Below are 5,910 nucleotides of genomic sequence, written 5' to 3' on the forward strand. Positions count from 1 at the left end.
GGTTCAACATAGCCAATCACCTGCAATTGGGAGGCTGAAAAGCAAAAGGTAGGCATCGTAGCATTGGCAAAGCAAGAGCGAGCAAACTAGCACAGCAAAGATAGTAGTGATTTCGAGGGTATGATCATCTTGCCTGCACAGTTGTCAGAATCGACTGGATTCTCACAAGCAAACTCAACGGTCTCCTCGATAGCGAACTCGTCTCCCGGCTCTACCCAACAAGACAAACAAACAACAAGGATACAATCAACCACGTGCAAGACCAAGCAACAAGATGAAATGATGATATGCTATGCGGGATGCGATGCGGGATGCAAAATGCAAGATATGACAGGAAATGCATGAACCTGGCCTCAACTTGGAATTCCAAGGGTGCCACTGGATAGAGGGTATGAAATCGCTTGAAAATGATATAAAGATCATTGGAATCGGAGTTACGGTTTGGAAATGGCGAGCGTTTTACGAAACGAACCGATCTGCGATATACAGCAAGTAGGCTTCTAAATGCAACTAAATGAACATGCTACAGCCACCAAACATGAAAACAAAATACATGGCAGTGATGTACACAAGATGGTTAACAAAACACTAGCACTGAGCCATAGGCAAATTCATCCATTATGAGGTTCAAACAAGCATGGCAAAAACGCAAATGCAAAACAGATTCCAGACTTAGTGAAACTAACACTAGTCTGAAATTTCAGATCACGATGCTCTCTTTGGAGCAGCAAAACAACATGATAAATGAGCTGAACATGACAAGTAAGAATATGGCATGGAGCTACTCAACAAGCTTAACAAAAGACCCAAAGTGACCTGGGGCCAAAAGGGTTCACAAAATATATTAACGGGCACACGAACATAGCATAAAACACAATCAGTTTTCAGACGGTGAAAACTGAGACATGCTGAAATATAACCCACGAAGGCATGTAAACGAGCTCGATGCACTCACTATGGTGCAAGTCATGGAAAGGAAAGCATATAACCAGCAAGAAGGCACAATGTGCTAGCTAGACATGGCAAGAACAAAGGCATAGCATGCATGGAACACTAACGGTAGCATCGGCAAAATCGCAAACAAGTTGACGATCTGCCCAGATTAACAACGAAGCAAAAGTTGAGCTCGATTGAGTCAACCTAGAGCACTCCACATATGTAAACAAAGACATGGATGGATAGAGCATAACATAAATATCAAAACTCCCTATCTGATCATCCTCAAAAGAGGCACGGATCACTAGGAAACAAGCTGGACATATAGCATCATGAACTAAAATATCCCAGACTTAGTGAAAATCACTAAGTCCCTGAAATCAGCAATCTCAGGTACCTCTCTTCGCAAGCTTGCACAAGACAACACACACATCCTAAAAATGCATGGGTGGCACCTCTGGAAAGAAGACAAAATGCTTAACAATTCATCCCAAAGGGGCACAGGCATATCATGCACGAATTAAACATGGCAAAAATGACAAAAGTGCATGATGCACTAACGGATCTGCAATTTAACTCACGAAGCCTCCTTCTAACAGCATTTTTGGCATCAAGATGAACCCAACTGCAAATGATGCAATGGAATGAAATGATGTACATGTCTAGGCGAAGATTTTGATATATTATATGCCCAAATCGGAGCTACAGATGCGGAGATATCACTGGTCAAAGATAGCATAAAAAATTAGGGTTAGGAGATAAAAGTCAACCGGGAGGATTTTAGATCTCAGATCCACTGTTCATCACTGTTCATCCGCCGCTCGCCGGAGTGTTCTTCGTCGCCGGAGTGGAGAGAGGAAGAAGCCGGGCCGAGGCCGGCGTTGGGGACGGCGGAGCTGGGGCCGGATCCGGCGACCGGGGACGTCGGGCGGGCGGCGGCGAGGTCCCGGGGCGGCGGCAGCCGCCGGTGATGAGGACGGGAGGAGCGGCGCGGCCGCCGGCGAGGCGCGCGTCGCCGGAGATGGCGGAGCGGCGGCCGGAGCAGCTCCGAGGCGCTGGCGCGGAGGAAGAAGGTGCGGGCGGCGGCGGAGTCCCGCGGGCCGGGGAGGGCCCCGCGTGGGCTGAGCGGGCCGGCGCGGCGATGTGGTCCGCTCGCGCCACGTGGCTGCGGCGGGGTGGCTGCAGCGATGTGTCCGGTCGGATCGGACGTGTCCGGCCGGCGCGGGGATCTGAAAACTTTTTTTTTAGGATTAGGGTTTGGACGGGGGAAGAGGAGATCCGAATGGAGGGGGGGTATATATAGGCATAAGTGGAGCTAGGAGAGTCCAAATGAGGTGCGGTTTTCGGCCACGCGATCGTGATCGAACGCTCTAGGACATGGAGCAGAGTTTCGTTGGTTTTGGGCCAAATTGGAGAGGTGTTGGGCTGCAACACACACGAGGCCTTTTCGGTCCCTCGGTTAACCATTGAAGTATCAAACAAAGTCCAAATGATACGAAACTTGACAAGCGGTCTACCGGTAGTAAACCAAGGCCGCTTGACAAGTCCTGGTCCAATTCGGAAATGTTTAATCCCCACACACAAAAGAAAGCTAGAAATGACCACCGGAGGAGAACGAAGCGCCGGAATGCAAAACGGACAACGGGGAAAAAGCTCGAATGCATGAGATGAACACGTATGTAAATGCAATGCACATGATGATATGATATGAGATGCATGAAAAAGAAAACAACACACGGAGACAAAACCCGAACCCGAGGAAATAAATATAACTTAACGCTGGAAACGGCAAGAGTTGGAGTACAAATTGGGAAAGTTATATCTGGGGTGTTACACCTATCTTCGATGAGACGGACTACCCCTACTGGAAAAATAAGATGTGCATGCATCTTAAGGCAATTGATAACGATCTTTGGTATGTTGTGGAGAATGGTGTTCCCTCTGTCACTCCCACCATCAAAGCTGCTGATGTGAAGAGATTCAAGCAACTCGATTCTCAAGCGAAGAATATCATATGTGGCCATCTGAGCAAAGGGTGGTGTGGCAGAGTGAGTGTTTTGGAGACAGCTAAGCTTATCTGGGACAGGCTGTCCAAGGTCAATGAGGGAGTCTCAACACAGCGTAACTCTCGAGTTGATGTTTTTCGAAATCTCTTCAACCGCTTCAAAAGACTCGACAATGAAAATGTTCAGCAAACCTTCGATCGCCTCACTGACATCTCAAATGAGTTTCAAGCACTCGGTGCCACTGATGTCACCGACCATGAAGTGATGAAGAAACTGCTGAGATCACTTGATTCCTCATTTGATACCTTGGCATTGATGATACAAGAACGTGGAGACTATAAGTCACTTGATCCTGTCGATATCCTCGAGAGACTAAACACTCATGAGTTCTAGCTTGCTGAGAAGAGAGATCTCTATGGACCAAGCTATGGTAGATCGCGGGCTCTGAAGGCCAAGGCAGTGTCTGAATCTGAAGGTGAAGATTGTGACAGCAGCCTTGGTTACCCTGAAGAACTGAGCCAGGAGCTAGCTATGCTCGTGCGGAAGTTCCAAAAGTTCTCAAGACGTGGTCGCTTTGGTAAATCCTCAAGAGGCGGTGACTTGAAAACAGATTCCTCATCCCATGATTACAAGAAGAGACTCTGCCACAAATGCAAGAAGCCTGGACACTACATTCAAGATTGTCCTCAGTGGGAAAAGGGATCAAAGAAGAATAAGTACAAGGATTACAGTTCTGATGATTCAAAGAAGAAGAAGAAATCTTCAAAGTCCTCGTCGTCAAAACCTTCAAGGTCCTCATCTCATAAGAAGAGCAGCTCCAAGAAGGCTCGAACGTTCATTGTCAAGGAAATGGACTCTGAGACTGAATCTGAGGAAAATGAGGAAGAGGAAGAATCTGAGGAGTCAGACTCTGGTGTGGCGAGCCTAGCCCTCGCTACCACGTTCGTCAGCAAGTCCATCTTCAACTTTGAAGAAAAGGACCTCCCAAACACTACTGATGACGGCGATGAGGACTACGCTCCCACCTATTGCTACATGGCAAAAGGCTCAAAGGTACTCAAATATTCCTCCTCTGAATCCAGTGAGGATGAATCTGATGAAAACCTCAAATCCAGCTATTCTAAACTTGCTAAGATTGCTGTGAAACTACAAAAGGCTCTTGAAAAGGTTCAAAACATGCTTGATAAAAGCGATGATATGTTGGACGAGGAAATGGATCGCACTAAAATTTTGACTGAAAATCTTCAGAGACTTCAGTCAAAGTTTAGTCATCATAACACTCTCCTATCTGATCATGAGAAGCTTTCTTATGAATTTCTTCAAAGAAAGCAAGATCTTGAGCAGTTAAGAGTGAGTTATGAAGATCTTCAGAAGGAGCATGATTCATTACTTTCTCAACAGATCAGTGCTACTCAGGATGAATTTGTTCCTCCATGTTTGAAGTGCATTGAACGTGAAACTACTAATTCTTCACCTGAATGCTCAAATACTTCCATTGCTGCAAATTCTTCAACTGCCTCTGCTATCACTAATTCCTCATCTGAGGACATTGCTAGTATCACTGATGATGCAGGGCTGAAGGAATTGTATATGGCAGGCATGTACAAAAGCCTCAAAGGGCATCAGGCTCTTTGTGACGTGCTTAAAAAGCAGATCCTCAATAGGAACCCTAGGAAAGAGGGTATTGCCTTTGAGAGGAAACTCAATGCTGATGGGACCTACTAGAAACCTGAGCAGTATCCCAAAACCTCATGGGTTGCTGCAAAGGGACCTTCAATGGATCCATCTACTTTATCTGGCTTTACATGTGAATCTTCATATTCTTCTGATGAGTCATTTGACTCCAATTATAAACTATTCAAAACAAATAATGGTGAAGTATTTGCTAGATATGTTGGCACTAACTGCAGGCACGGTCCTCCTATGAAGAAAATCTGGGTTCCCAAAAGGTTCCTTGAAAATCTTTAGGTGAATGTCATCATGACACCACCTATGAAGAATAGGAACCCCAGATCAAATTCTTCATATGGACCAAATTCTTCATATGGATCCAAGTGCTCATATGGACCAAACTTCTCACATGGATCAAATTCCTCAAAAGGATCAAAGTCCTCATATGAACATCATCGTGCTAACCCGTCTGTTTCGCAGGGAAGATCTAAGGATTATGGATATGTGCATTATTCTTCAAATCATTATGTTCATAAATCCTCGAAGAATTTATCTGCTTACTCTTATGCTTACTCTAACCCTTCTTATGTGAAACGAAGTGGATTGACATCTATGCCACCTTTCTCTTATGGAGCTCACAGAATGACGAACTCTTTGCCACCCCTTCAGATGTGGGTGGTGAAGAAAAAGAACTAACCTCTTATCCAGGATTAGGTCTCCAGACGAACTTAATCGTCTAAAGAATTTGCTCGAGACCTGAATGTGCTTGAAAGGACGCAAGCTAATTATGAAGAAATATTTTTTTCATTTCTCACGTCCTCATACTGCTTTACCTGTTTTATTGCTTGATGAACTTGATCTGATGAAATTCATACCATATTCTTCTCAGATGAAGTATATGAGTTCGTAAGCTGCACTAATTCATCTGCAGGATGATCAACCCAAAGCCACTGAGTGGGTCCTCGATAGTGGATGTACAAATCACATGACTGGTGACAGGAGCTTATTGATGGACACTGCTTTATCTCCATCACATCTGAAGCATATCACCTACGCTGACAAAGGCAAAAGTAAGGTATTGGGTCTAGGTAAGGTTGCAATCTCAAAGGATCGACACATGGACAAAGTCATGCTTGTCGAGTCCTTAGGGTTCAACCTCATGTCTGTCTCAATGCTTTGTGATCTTGATATGGTTATTGTCTTTGGCAAGTATCATTGTGTTGTGATCATGGAAGCTGACAATTCCAAAGTCTTCGAAGGCTTTAGGAGAGGATATTTGTATACTGTTGATTTCTCT

The sequence above is a fragment of the Triticum dicoccoides genome, chromosome 6A (assembly GCF_002162155.2).
Source record: "Triticum dicoccoides isolate Atlit2015 ecotype Zavitan chromosome 6A, WEW_v2.0, whole genome shotgun sequence".
Taxonomy (NCBI): Eukaryota; Viridiplantae; Streptophyta; class Magnoliopsida; order Poales; family Poaceae; genus Triticum; species Triticum dicoccoides.